This window comes from Chionomys nivalis, chromosome 11 (assembly GCF_950005125.1).
Source record: "Chionomys nivalis chromosome 11, mChiNiv1.1, whole genome shotgun sequence".
Taxonomy (NCBI): Eukaryota; Metazoa; Chordata; class Mammalia; order Rodentia; family Cricetidae; genus Chionomys; species Chionomys nivalis.
Window position 1 is genome coordinate 75,372,774 of NC_080096.1, and position 15,286 is coordinate 75,388,059.

Sequence of the window (15,286 nt, forward strand, 5' to 3'; positions counted from 1 at the left end):
AATCTCAGATTCTTTCTTCTATCTCTTGTAATCTGTTGGTTATGCTTTATTCTGTCGTCTCTATTCATTTACCTAGATTTTCCCTCTCCAGCCGGCCTTCTGTTTGTGTTTTCTTCTTTGCCTCCATTTCAGTTTTCAAGTTGAACTGTTTCCATTATCTGTTTGTTTTTCCTTGGTTTCCTAGGGTATCATTCACTGATTTACTCAATTCTTCAAACTTTCTGTTATATTTCTCATCCATTTCTCTAAGGGCATTTTTACATGCTGTTTAAGGGCATCAATCACTTTCATAAAGTCATTTTTTTCTACTTCTTCATGATTAAGGTGCTCATGTCCTCCTGTTGTGAGGTCGCTGGATTCTGGTGGTGTCATATTGTTTTTCAGATTGTTGGGTGAATTCTTGCATTGGTGTCTGCCCATATCTTCCTCTGAATGCTCCCCTATGGATCTTCTTTTACAGGATCAGGTCTCCTTGCCTACTGATGTACCTTCCCAGTGATGGCACTCCCCAGTGATGGCTCTCCTGGTGCTCCAGTGATGTCTCTCCTTGTGCGAATATCAGATCTCCGTGCCCAATGATGGCTCTCCTTGAGCCGAGATTAGCTCTGTGTTGGTTGGGTAGTTCATAAACAAAGTGCCTACCTTGCTTGGTGCAGGCAGGCCAGTGAAACAAAGGAACTCCCGCCTGCCTACTTGCCCTGAGGATTCGCCCCCAGAGCCAAGACAGGCTGAGCTGGGTGGTGTTGTGTGCCCAAAGAGGGAAGGGGGCAGAAGGAAGAAGGGTTCTGGATGCAAGCTGGGTGGGATAGGAAGAGAGAGCAGTATGCGGGGAGTAGAGTCCCTGCAGGGAGCCCTGGAAGTATGGGGGGATGAGGAACTTCAGAGTTCCCTGTCCCGGGCTGCTGCCGTGGGTCACAAACTCACCCCACTGATGGCTCTCCTGGTGCCAAGATCAGATCTCCGTGCAGGTTGGGTAGTTCTGGTCTTTCTTTCTTTCTTTCTTTTTTTTTTTTTTGGTAGTAGAGTTTGTGTGATTCCCTTCTTTGAGTTGTGCTGGTGAAGGGTCATTAGATTCTGAGTTATTATGGGCATTGTTGGACTCCTTGGGTTGTGATTTTCCTTCAATTACTTTCTGTAAGGCTGGATTTGTGGCTACGTATTGTTTAAATTTGTTTTTTTCCTGGAAAATTTTGTTTTCTCCATTTATAGTGAACGAAAGCTTGGCTGGGTATAGTAGTCTGGGCTTGCAACTATGGTATCATAGTTTTTGCAGTACATCTATCCAGGACCTTCTGGCTTTCATGGTTTCCATAGAGAAGTCAGGTGTAAGTCTGATAGGTTTACCTTTATATGTGACTTGACCTTTTTCTTTTGCAGCTCTTAATATTCTTTCTTTATTCTGTATGTTTTGTGTTTTGATTATTATATGGCGAGGAGATTTTTTTTTTCTATTCAGTGTTCTGTATGCTTCTTGGACCCTCAAAGGAATATCTTTCTTAAGGTTGGGAAAGTTTTCTTCTATAATTTTATTAAATATATTTTCTGTACCATTGAGCTGTACTTCTTTTCCTTCTTCTGTCCCTATTATTCTTAAGTTTGGTCTTTTTACTGTGTCCCAGATTTCCTGAATGTTTTGTGAGGAGAATTTGTTGGTTTTGCTGTTTTCTTTGATTAGTGTGTTTATTTTCTCTATGGTATCTTCAGTGTCTGAGATTCTTTCTTCTATCTCTTGTAATCTGTTGGTAGTACTTGTCTCTGTAATTCCTGTTCATTTACCCAGATTTTCCATCTCCATCCTTCCCTCGGTTTGTGTTTTCTTCATTACTTCCATTTCATTCTTCAAGTCTTGAACCGTATCCCTTACCTGTTTGATTGATTTTTCTTGTTTCTCTTGGTTTTCTTGGGTATCTTTGAGAGATTTATTCATTTCCTCTACCTTTTTGTTTGTAATCTCTAATTGATTATGGCAGTTTTTCACCTCTTGTTTAAGGTCCTCTATTATTTTCATATCATTCACTTTTGAGTCGAATTCTTCTAATTCTTCTGGAATAGGGTGTACAATTCTTCTTATTCTGGGATTCCTGGATTCTGGTGATGTCATGTTGCCTTTCAGGTTGTTGGAGGAATTCTTGCATTGGCACCTGCCCATCTTTTCCTTCAAATGGAGCCAGGAGAGGCCTGGTGTCTTGGTCCAGTCTTTGCTGTGACTAACTCCCTGTGTGCATCTCCTCAGTGTAGGAGCAGGAACCGTTCCCTTACAGATGGACTCCTCAGCACCAAAACATGGATGCCTGGTAGTCCTATGACCTGCGGACAAAAGGGCAAATGTGGGGGGTAGGGCGGGATCGAGTCGAACACAGGAGATCTTGCAGCACAAGCTGAAGGTGGCTTTGCTCCCTTTCGGGGGTCCTTGAGGCCTGCCCAGTAGGCAGGCACTCACCACTCTGAGTGGGTAGCCTTAGTGTAGGAGCAGGAAGCTGTTCCTCAGCAAAGGACCTTGCAGACAAGGCAGGCTGGGGGGGATGGTCATGTGTAGGAAAGAAAGTCCTGCAGCAGGAGCTGGGGGAGGGGGGTTTGTGCTCTTTTCCGGAACAGTCCACCCCTGGATAGCACACACTCACCCGTCCAGATGGAACTCCTCAGGACCTAAACAGGGATGCCTGTTTGCCCAATGAGCCAGGTACAAAAGGAAGAATGTGGTAGGTAGGGCAGGGTTCAGAAGGGCACAGCAGACCCTCAAGCCTGAGTTGAAGGTGCCCACGCTCCCTTGCGGGAGGACCTTGAGGCCTGCCCGGTAGGCAGGCACTCACCGCTCTGGGTGGGTAGCCTTAGTGTAGGAGCTGGAAAATTGTTCTTGAGTAGAGGACCTAGCAGACAGCAGGGCAGGCTTGGGGGGGAGAGCTTGGGGGCTGGGTCATGTGTAAGAAAAGGGCCCCTGCAGCAGGAGCTGGGGGAGGGGGGTTTGTGCTCTCTTCCGGAACAGTCCGCCCTGGATAGCACACACTCACCCGTCCAGATGGAACTCCTCAGGACCTAAACAGGGATGCCTGGTAGCCCAATGAGCCAGGGACGAAAGGAAGGAGGCGTGTTTCTTGTATGCAGGAGGATGAATCCTTTTTTAATATCTATTCTGTAACCCTGTGTTTTTTATTAGTGAATTAAGTTCATTGATATTAAGAGATATTATTGATCAGTGATTGTTAATTACTGTTTTTTTGTTTTTTGCTTCTTGGTTTTTTTTGGGAAGGTGGTAGTGACAGCAATGTGTGTGTTTCCTTTGTTTGCTGTTTTGAAATTATCTTTTTTTTCTGTGTTTTTGTGGATTTAACTGAGTTCCTTGTATTGGAGTTTTCTTCTGGTACTTTCTATAATGCTGGATTTGTGACTAGGTATTGTTTAAATCCAGTTTTGTCATAAAATATTTTGTTTTCTCTGTGTTGATTGAAAACTTTGCTTGGAATGGCATACATGGTCCCTTAGTATCTGTAAAATGTCTGTCCAAAACCTTCTGTCTTTTAGAGTCTCCATTAAGAAGTCTGGTGTAATTCTGATAGGGCTGCCTTCATGTGTTACTTTGCAGCTCTTAGCATTTCCTTTCTTTATTCTTCATGTTTAGTGTTTTGATTATTATATAGGTAAGGGACTTTTTCGTTGCTATTGGTATAACCTAATTGGTATTCTGTAAGCTTCTTGTACCTTTATAGGCATGTCCTTCTTTAAGTTGGGAAAATTTTCTTCTATGATTTTGTTTTTTATATGTTTCCTGTGTCTTTGGACTGGTATTCTTCTCTTATCCTTATTATTCTTAGGTTTGGTCTTTACATGGTGTTCCAGATTTTATGGATACTTTTTGTTAAGAATTTATTGAATTAAACATTTTCTTTGACTGATATACCCATTTCTACTACTGTATCTTCAACACCTGAGATTCTCTCTCCATCTCTTGTATTCTGCTGACGATGCTTTTATCTGTAGTTTCTGTTTGCTTCCTCAGATATTCCATTTCTAGAATTCCTTTGGTTTGGGTTTCTTTCTTGTTTCTAGATCAGTTTCAGATATCAAACAATTTCCTTCATTTTCTTGATTTTTTTGCTCTCTTTAAGATATTTATTAATTTCTTCCAATTATTTTTTGTATTTTACTTGACTTCTTTAAGAGAAGTTTTCATTTCTTCTTTAAGCATCTCTATCATCATCATGAGGTAATTTTTAAGTGACTTTTCTTATCTTTTATTTGTATTGGAATATTCAGGTTTTGGTGTTGTAGGATCACTGGGTAGTGCCATATTGCTCTTTCAGTTGTTGATTATATATATATTGGTTTTTCGAGACAGGGTTTCTCTGTGGCTTTGGAGCCTGTCCTGTAACTAGCTCTGTAGACCATGTTGAATATATTTTTAGCCTGATATTTGCTCATCTTTTCTTCCAACCAGTGTGGCTTGTGCCTGTGCTGGTTCTTCCAACTGTTGTGGTTTGAACCTGTTCTTGTGTAGTCTGCTATTTTTCTAATTGGTGTGGTCTTTGACCTATCTGCAGGCTGGTAGGAAATGCATCAGAACAGTGGAGTTCCACCAGAGTTGGGGACAGGTTCTACCTGTCTTGATGGTGCTGGGATGGGTGGAGGAGTGGCACAGAATGTGCTCTGAGGTTCAGTTATAGTCTGGACTTGGTGGTAATCCAGGTGAGAGACAAGTCACTCACCTGACTTTTCAACTCTGTGGACTGTGCCTGTGCTTATGTAGTCTGCTGGAGTTGTAGGGTAGGGATGGCCACAGGGAGGATGTTCATGTGTGTGAGCCAAAGAGTGGGTCTTAGTAGGGGAGAGTACAGAGGGTGGCATGGTTTGGGGCACAGCTTGGAGGCAGATCTCTCTCCTTCCTGCAGGTTGGTGGGGAATGAATCAGAGCAGAGGAGTTCTACCAAAACAAATGGTTATTTCTTCATGCTAGTACCAAGTAATGCTTTACTGGCTTGGTATTATTTAGGGAAGCAAAATTACTAAATATACACATGTACACAGAGATACACACTCTTTCACACACTGAACACAGATACAAAAATAGCCATTGCCGGGCGGTGGTGGCGCACGCCTTTAATCCCAGCACTCGGGAGGCAGAGGCAGGCAGATATCTGTGAGTTTGAGACCAGCCTGGTCTACAAGAGCTAGTTCCAGGACAGGCTCCAAAACCACAGAGAAACCCTGCCTCAAAAAAAAAATATCCATTACAGGTTTTGACCTTATTTTTTATGAGATTTACATCTAAATGGGTGCTTGGACACATGTTAGAAATTACCAAGGATCTCCCTGGTGGTGCAAACTAATTGGAAACATGTAATAAAGGAAATTATTGATGTAGAACAGCCTACTGAGCAATTTCATGGAGAAGTCACCATAGTCACTGATACTCCCATTTAATATAGAAAAATCTTCATACAGTATGTTGTACCTGACCAGATGATAATTGGTAGAACTGGAATACAAATTTGTCCTTCATATCTTAGGTCCTATTTTAAAAAAAGATGTGTGTGTATGTATGTATATATGTATGTGTGTATAATTTAACATATCTAGTTTTCAAATACATATACATACACACATATATGTATATATATATATATATATATATATATATATCTTTGTGTCATATTTACCTATGAAAGCTATCCTAGAGCAATTCATCATGATGGGGATCAATGAAGGATAGTGAGAATCTGCAAAGTTATTAGAAAATAATGTGTAGGCTTGTTGTGGCCTATTTAATTGTACAGTGACACTACAAGACTGTTAATAAAATTAAACTTGAACCAGGGACAGAGCCAGTAACTAACTGACTGTAATTGGCTATAGGAAAGCCAAGAATTTGGATAGAGAAGATGAAAGGGAAGGAAAGGGTGAGAATAGAGTCTGGTGCTTGATTTCGGTTTGGGGGCGAGTGAAGAGAAAATCTCTTGCTTGATCTCCAGCCAAAAAGCAAGATCAGTTGGTATCTTCTTGACTCCTCTGATCTAGAAGGCTTTCACCCCTACATCTGGTTTTTGAGTCTTTGTAGGTAAAGATAATAATGAAGACTTAGTTTAAATCTACATATCACAGCAAGGGAAGAACCAAGGGTATGGGTTCAGAGGCACTCCAGGTCACAGCCTGAATGCCCAAAAAGGTGTTGACTGGGCTACTGTGGGGCCACAAATAATAAATGAAGTGTAAATAAATTTATGTACAGCCATTAAACTGACAGAAAGACATCATAGGCTGATCAAAGAAAGCAGTTATCTAGGGGTTTCCTGAGGTCACACAGTTCTTAAAAAGAAAAAAAGAGAAACAAAGGAAGAGCATAGCTGCTCTTACTGTCCACATGTTTCATCATTATGGGATTGCTTTTGGGACATTTGATAAACTTGTGAAGCCTGTGATCATAGGAAAGTAAACTATTGAAGGAAAGAAGTAGGTAGGAGTGGGAGCAGAGCCTAAAGACATTGCCAGGGAGTGCTGAAGAAGGGAAATCACAGGCAAATGGACAAGTACTGTACTGCGGTCATATTAGACTATCTTATCTGTGGATTATTTTACGAGGACCTGTGAGCACGGTCGAAGGAGACTACCATTTTACTAAGAGCCAGAGACATACACAGGGGGAATAAAAGTTAATGATCTGGATAAAAGATGAGATTCTAGTTTAGAAATCTTATTGACTAGTTTGAGACAGGAAGAAAGAAATTATACTAACCCATGTGATGTGTGTGTTGTGTTCTTAGATGTTCTAGTCACCAGCCAATAGTGGACTGATGCACTCATAATAAGTGGCAGTCACTTGAAACACACTTATTAAGGAATGAACATGTTTAGCCTTGGTACAAGATAGCTTTTAATATAATGTTTCCAACATAAATCACCAGCTCAGTCATTATATTATAAATTACTTAAAATTTTGACAAATATTGTGGATACATTGCCCTTTATCATTAATGTCAGAATAATTATATTTTCCAATGTATCAGTAAAATGTGAAGGCATAAATGGTAGAAATGCAATACTGTATCAGGCTCATAAACACATAAAGATAACAGAAGTATATTTTTCTGCTTTACTGATTAGAACTTCAATTCAGGTACATGACTATAATCAACGGTTAGTCATCAAAATAGGAGCATCAAGCAAAATGTAGAATCACAAAAAACACTAGGGCAGAAGGGGAAGGAAAACCTGAGAGATAAGTTGCTCTTGAAGTTCCTTAGGGTTAATCAAGGACTTGTGTAAATTCCCAGCTGTCAATTACCCTTCAGGATAAGCTGATCCCAGAGACAAGGGTGGGTTGCTGAGTAGACAAGTCTGTACAGGTTCCTCACACACGGGAACTGTCTGTCTCTGAAAGCAAGAGCCCAAGGGAAGGCGGTGATTGTCTGAGTGCAGGTTGGTGCAGCGGGGCTGGGAGCAGAGAGCAGTTAATTCTGCCTGATGATTTACAGCCATTAAAAGGCTCCCCATTTCTGCAAAATTCTTAATCTAATAGGCAAACAACTTAAGGTAAGAACTTACTAGTAACAGAACTGATGGGATAAATGAAGATTAAAGACTCTGAAAAAGGGAGTGCATGGTTTTGAGATGAAAATAGGACAAAAAATTCTCTTTGTCTCCTCCATAAATGAAAAACTTTAGGAAATCACTGAGCAGCTATGAAGGTTTCAGGAAGGCAGAGCAATATATAGTCATCATGATTTAAGGGGATCTGAGTGATTACATTGCCCAGCAACTTTTCATCAGAATGCTATGCAGTGAAAGAGAATTACATGGAGGGGAGATAATCTCACCAACACGGGTTAATTAAGAAAGAAAACTTCAGTGTGTAGGCTGTCACTAGTCTTTGTCTCATAGTTGACAGGAAACTCCTGAATGTGTGGTATACAATCAGTAACTAGAAAAATGCAAAGCACTTAGTGTGTCCTTCAAAAATACCTAAGGAAGAATCTGGGGAGTCTTTGGAATATCCTCTTGGAAGCCTGCTACCTTTCCTTTTAGTATAGTGTCTAGAGTTTGGATCTTATTGTCTTGTGTTTGACCCCTGGTCTGAATAGTTCCTATCTCCTCCCAAACCCTGGCTAGCCTCAGCAATCTCCACCCATTCCCTGTCTAATTTCTGCTAGCTGTACTCAGATTGAAGCCTTAATATCCAGGAGGGTTAAACCATTTTACATATAAACTTCATTTTAAGCTACAACATGCAGTTTGTTATGTAACAGTATGAGTATGTGGAAAATTTCTTGATTACAGCATTCCACAGGGGAAAATATGTATAGAGGAAAAAATCAAGACTCAGAATAATAACCATTTCTAAGAACTATTTGCCTGCTAAGAAGAGTCAAATTTAGAAAGAGGAAATTGAATGTGAACCAATAATAAGGGCTCTGCTAGGTTGCAATCCTAGCCCTCTAAATGCAGGATGAAAGACATGACTTGTGAGAAAAATGCACATCTGTGGTTGCACTACCAGTGAAGAACAGAAGTGACAAAACTCAACAATGTGCTCTGACTGGAACAAAAATTGCTAATGTACTACAAGTGTACCTACACTTGTATGATTTCTGGTTTGGTAGAATAAACATAATGAACCCACTGTAGTTAACTAAGATACAACCTGCTCTGTAACTTTGAGTATAATTTCAGTGTAGTCCTGATACCAGATAGGAAAAAGGTTAGAAATCAGATATACAGAGTGATGGAAAGGTTGATTCTGGCTCTTAGTATAGAGAAAGAAAATATGTTGAGGGAAGTAGCCTTGCAGCTATCTGGCAACATTCAAATATCTATAGCAAAATTCAGTGGCCATTAGAATAATAGAAATTATATGAGAACTGCACTAAGAAACAGATGAGTGCAAGATAAAGAAAAACTTCCCAAAACTTAAACTCGCACTTCAAAGCAGCTCTAGTCTCACCTGCCCCTTTGATCCATCACACAGGGAAGACGCCAGAACATGCATGTGGAAACCTTAACAGAACACGTTGGAAACGCATTGTCTAAATTCAAGTAGCTCAGCCCAGACATGCTCAAACTACAACCAGTATTTGTTGACGGAAGAGATAATAGCATTCTAAAATTGTAGTCTTGAGTCATAAGTATGATTTATTAAAAAATACAAAATGGGGAGATATATTTTGAGAAGCTTTATCATAATTTTAAAACTGGAAAAGGAGTAGTGGATAAAGGAATTTGATTCTAAAGTTGAGGCTATGAAATGTACCATAAAGTATAAGTCAATACCAAGAATATAATCACACTGAACATCTTAGAATTTAGGCAGTAGGAGTGTGTCTCAGTTGATAGAGTGCTTGCAGAGCATGCAGGTATCCCTGAGTTAAACCTCCAGTATTCCAATTGATCCGGTGCTGGAATATATGGTATAATAACACAAGAATGTAGAAGCAGAATTATGGAGTCAGGGTCTTCTTCATCTGCTTGTGAGTTGGAAGCCAGTCTGGAATACTTGAGACCTTAACTCACATGGGAGAGGGAGAGAGAAAGAGAAGGAATATCTGAGTTTGCATAAACATTTTGACACATTATTTCTGCTCTAAGTTTCCTTTAAAGTAGGAAATGTTACTCTAACCATTCATTTGCAATATTTAAATCCATTACTTTTGAAATAGAATAACTCAACGGCCTGGGTGTAGAACTTAGTTTCAAAGGTCAAGTTCTTAATTCTAAGGCCCCAACTTTGTTTTCAATTGTATTTTTAATTATGACACTAATTTGGGTCAGATGAAGGGAGTTGTGTAGAAGGGTAGGGAACAATTTCTTTAAATGTGATATGCGGAAATGTAACTATTTCGAGTTTTGTCTTTAGTAATTGAAAGAAAAATAATTCTGATCAGGAAGATCTAAGAAACCATAAAAAGAGAAAAGAAGGAACTGTACAAAGGTATTCAAATAGCAGTTATTTGGGGCAGGCAGTAAAGCTCCATGGCAATATGAGTCCAAGTGTATTTGTTCTTTCCAACACAATGCAACTGGAAGGAAAGGAAGGGAAAAAGGAATGATGGCTCCTTTGGGAGCTAGGCATTACTGCCTTGATACAGTGAACAGGTAGTTTTGAAAATTATATGCTGTGTTGGCAGGTAATTTATTCTTTGCAAAATTATAGAACCTGAGCTGAAATTGAGACGAGGGGGGAAGAGAATGCCTAAAATGTTTAGGAAGGAGTTTTATATTCTTGCAGGTATATGAACAGTTTGATTAATGCCAAATGTTACCAGCAGGGAGCAGTGTCCATTATTTTCTTATGAGCTAGTAAGACCTCAGGCAAGAGCTTTTTGGACATTAATGAGCACCACAGTATGATTTGTTTCCCTAAACCTTTATAGTTCTGTGATTACAATTTACTAGAACTATCCCCATTGTGTTGTTCAGAAATGATTCCTATATCATTATTTATTGTAATTATATCTTGTCATGGTTCTATGTGGTGTGGGTGTCCCCCAAAGAGCCATGTGCTAGAGGCTTGGTTTCAAAGTAGTGGTTTTGAGAAATACTGTGGACACTAGAGAAAAGACATCATGCATGACAGTGCTTTCAAAATGAATTAAGGCTAAGTGTATGGTTCTCAAAGCACATTCAGGCATTTTCTTATAAAAGACTGGACAGTATCGTGATAGGGTTTGTTCTAAAAGGAGAAGGGCTGGTCCCTTCCTCTTTCCCTCTGTCTTCTTGCATCAAGATTTAATTGGTTGCTCCTGTAAACATTTCTGCAATTATAATTATCATGAGACACCATATCAAAAAGAAAGTGTCTATCAAACTCTATACCACACCATTTATAGCATGTCCCATATCCATAACTCAAAAGTAGACTGGGGAAAGTTTACATTTCACAAAGAAAAAAATGATTTATTTTTGGACTACCTTTTTAGAAGGGTCAGCTCAGCTCAGGGTTACTTAGTCCCTTGTGAATAGGAAAATCATCAAAGGTTTGGGAATATTAGACAGACTTCCTTAAAATTAGCTTGTATAGAGCACTTTTTGTGATAGCAGGTACTCAATGTGGCAGTTTATCTTTGTCTACCTGATGTACTTGAGAGAAATACTCTGACTTAGTGGGTTCATTGAACACAAATGATAATAAGGCCATCATTACAGCAGAATGCTCATTTGAAAAAGGAATTATGAAAAATGAAGCCATACTTATGGTAGAAGGAGACACTGAAGTCCAGAGAAGAGACCTGATTGCCTGAGTTAAGTCAAGAAAAGTTCTTCCTGTATGCAGTTTCAGTGTACAGTTGTGATCCAACCCTCGAGTAGCTACATACGTGAATAGTAAAGTCCAGTCTCATTGTAAATGTGCAAAGGACTACAGGGAGGTTTGAGGTGATGTACAGAGGCTTCATTTGGGCTGGAGCATCACTTAATCCTTCCTATGTCATATGGTTTGCTAGAGTTAATCAGAATGGAAGAGTTAGTAGACCGAAATGAAGACAGAAGTAGAGTAAGATAATGAGATATCTTAGAAATGGAATGCTTTCTGAAGGAAACAAGGCCTCTAAGAGCTTCATACATACAGGGGGGAAGATAAGGAGTTGAAGGGAAAGTAGGAGGTGGGGCAAAATCTTGTTGAGGAGGATAGCAACCTTCCTTTCTCTCAGTCATAGCCCATTCCCCATGGTCTCACCACTCCCTTTAGTGGTTTAGACATTAAAAGTCATATGGTAGCTTTAAATAGACCTACAGTCTGCTATGAATCACTGAATCTTCATGAACTCAACCTTTTTAGAATACAACCTTTAAGGAAAGTTTAAGCATTAGATAATCAAAAATAAAGATTTTTTTTTTCTAATGCCGTTTGCAAATGTCATTTGAGGAGTGAGGAGTCTAGCTGGGGAACTGTGAATTCTGTTTTATGTTCAGGGAGCTACTCCAAATTTTGAGAAAGCACATACAACCTTTTGGAACTTTCCTTTAGTTTTCAGTAGGACCAAAGGAATCATGATTTCTAGACTTATCTTTTCCTGATCTAAGTCTTTTCAATTGAGCAATGTTCTAGAAATGATGATTCACACAATTCCTCTCTACTTAAAAAAATATTGAGGCTTAAGAAAACCATCCTTAATTTCCCATGAAGTGATACAATTAGCTGTATCTCATTGGGTAGATAAAGGAAATACAAGTGAGAACAGTTGTTCTTTATGTGTAGGGGCATGGAGATGAGCCTCTGTTGTGCATATGTATGTGCATATGAAGTCTCATGAGTATATAATACATGTGCAGTGTTTTTCTTTATTGGCCTTTATCTTATTGATTTGAGATACAGTCTGTCACTGAACTGGAAACATTGTTTTTACTTCATCGTTTGGCTAGAGAGTTTAAAAGGTCTGCTTGTCTTCATCTCCCAGTGCTGGAGTCATGTAGGTTTTTGAACCCCGATCCCCATGTTTTGGTAGGAAACGTTCTATGTTCAGTCTCCTTCCAAAGGCCCCATCACACTCATCCCACAGCATATGTCCCTTACACGCAGGAACAGGTCAATTAGTAATTTTCTCAAATTTTCAACTTATTGGCTTTTTTTCCTCAACTGGACTGAAGAAGAACTGGAGGCAAACGGGTAAAAACCCAATAAATCAGGTGTGGGAATTAGGAAAAGAAATAGCTGATAAAAACACATAATTGGAAAGGAAAAGGAGTGGGGGGAGGGGAGAGGACTGGGGGAAGGGGAGAGGAATGGGGGAGGGAGAGGGAATTGGGAGGCGGGGAGGAGGTGGAAATTTTTTCAATTAAAAAAACCACATAACTATAACTATCCATCTTCAGCTCCATCAAAGACCACAGAAATATGTAATATAACCTAAATAAACAGTAAGTGCATTAGAAGTAACTTCCAAAATTCTAGAAATGACAGAGATATCTCATTGCCTGGACAGTCCCCCAAGTTCTTTTGTGACATTGGGGCATCCATCTTTAGACTATGGGCCCATAATATCTGGCAGACTTTTCAGTGAAGCAGGAAATATAAAGATCTGTTCTACCATGTACTGGCAAAGTTTGTCATTTGCTTTCTTCTGTGTCCTGCAGAATGTCTGGCAGTCTCTTTTGTCAAGCAGGAACCTGTAAGGACCACCTCATCTTTTGAAAAGTTTAGCAGTCACTTGTGTGGGTCCTTCATGTCCAGTTCATACAACCTACCATCAAGCAGTCCAGTAACGAACATTTTCTTGCCCAAATGGCTAGCCTTGTCTCATTAAATACAAACTCTGTAGCAAGTTACTTCAATGATCATCAACCTCTCCAAAGTAATTAGTGCTGTCAGTGGCAGATATGTCTCACTATCAAGAAAAGTCTAACTTCTTAAAACCTTTTGAATGCCATATTCTGTAGGTCTTTGAAGAATTGAAGATTATCTCTCTAACTAAAACATATCTCTGTATATCTAGAAAAGCTAACTAACATGACTAAAAGTGTGATTATTACAGATGGCTATCTATTAATTGTATTTCTTAATTATACATTACATTTTTAAATGAGTTGTTTAAATATAATACCCTAAACAAAAGCAGAAATATATCTATAACAAAACTGACTTTAAATTTTATCAATAAACCAAAGTCCATATTATTGTAATGTATTCATATTATATCATATCCCCTCCTTTTTTAAGAAAGAGATTGACTGTGACAATTGATCATTTATACCCAACCCCTTTTACATGAAAGCAAACATTTATAAACAATCATTTTTAGAAATTTTGGTATAGTTTCTTGGTGTTTGCTGTGTGAAATATTTTTAGTGTTCATAGATACCTTTTGGGGGTGTGGTTCCATAAAGCAACATTAGCCTAGAAGGAATCCATAGGTTCCCAATCTCTGTGGAAACAAAAATAAAACCTCTTTTCCAGAGTAACACTGGGCATCATTTGTAGACAGACACTGCAATATTGTATCCCAGCCACCCAGACCTAATAATCACACAGAAACTATATTAATTGCAGCACTGTTCTCCCAATAGCTCAAGCATATTTTTAGCTAGCTCTTAAATCTTAAATTAATTCATTTTTATTAATCTATATACTGCCACGAGGCTTTGTAGTAGGAGCTGCGGGCTGCGTTCCTGCCGCCCCAGCCCTGGCCACCTGGCTAGCTTATGCCCCAAAATAATGACACACAAACTGTATTCTTTTAAACACTGCTTGGCCCATTAGCTCTAGCTTCTTACTGGCTAATTCTTACATCTTGATTACCTATTTCTATTAATGTGTGTACCACCCCAAGGTGCGCTTACCAGGAAGATTCTAGCCTATGTCCATCCTGGGTCAGAGCTTCAGTGCGTCTGCCCCAGAGAGGAGAGGAAATGGCATCTGACTTCACTTCCTTTTCCTCCCAGCATTCTGTTCTGTTTACTCCACCCACCTATGTTCTAACCTATGAGGCTACACAGTTTCTTTATTAATTAACCAATGACCTTCCTCCATCAAGGCTTCACCAATGTGACATTTTACTCCTTTGGTGACTACATTGCATCTCCTTTGACTCCACCTATTCTCTCTCTCTATCTCTATTCAAATTTCCCATCTGGCTTTACTCTGGTAAGTCACTGGCCAAAACAGTTTTTTCATTGACAAATAAAAGCCACACATATACAGAAGGACATCCCACACCATAACTTATAGTGAATCTCTTCTTCTTCCTCTTCTCTACCTCTACATAACATTTGAATTTATTTGAAAGACTTACAGGTTTCAGTCTAGCTAGTCCAACAATGACTGACTGTGAACAGAAAGTACAAGAATCCTGTAATTGTTCAGTCATCAAGGTTGGATCCTGATTGGACTTCAGTATATATTGGCATCCAAAAGAAATTAGCTCCAGTGTCAGTAAAGGAATGAATGTGTTAGCAATGCAAAGTCAGGCAGTAAAAGAGTAAAAAAACTTCCTTCTTCTATGTCTTCATATAGACTTTCAGCAGAAGGTGTGTCCCAAATTAAAGGTGTGTGTTTCCACCCCAAAATCCAGAACAAAAATATGTATCTTCCTATCTCAAAGGTCCAGATTAGTAATGAATTTATCCCCTTCAAATAAAGAAAACCCCCATCCTTCACTGCCTCTCATGCTTTCACACTTTTCTGCCTTAAGCTTACTAACATGCAGACGAAATGGTGAAAGGAGTAGAGAGGTAGAGAATTACTGTCTGTGACTTTTCTATAAGTTTTTTATTTTGGTAAAATATTATGCTACATAGTCTTGGGTTATATGTAGTGCTTAAATGCTGTGCAATAAGAATTATTTAAAAAGAAAATCATTAATTTGAGAGA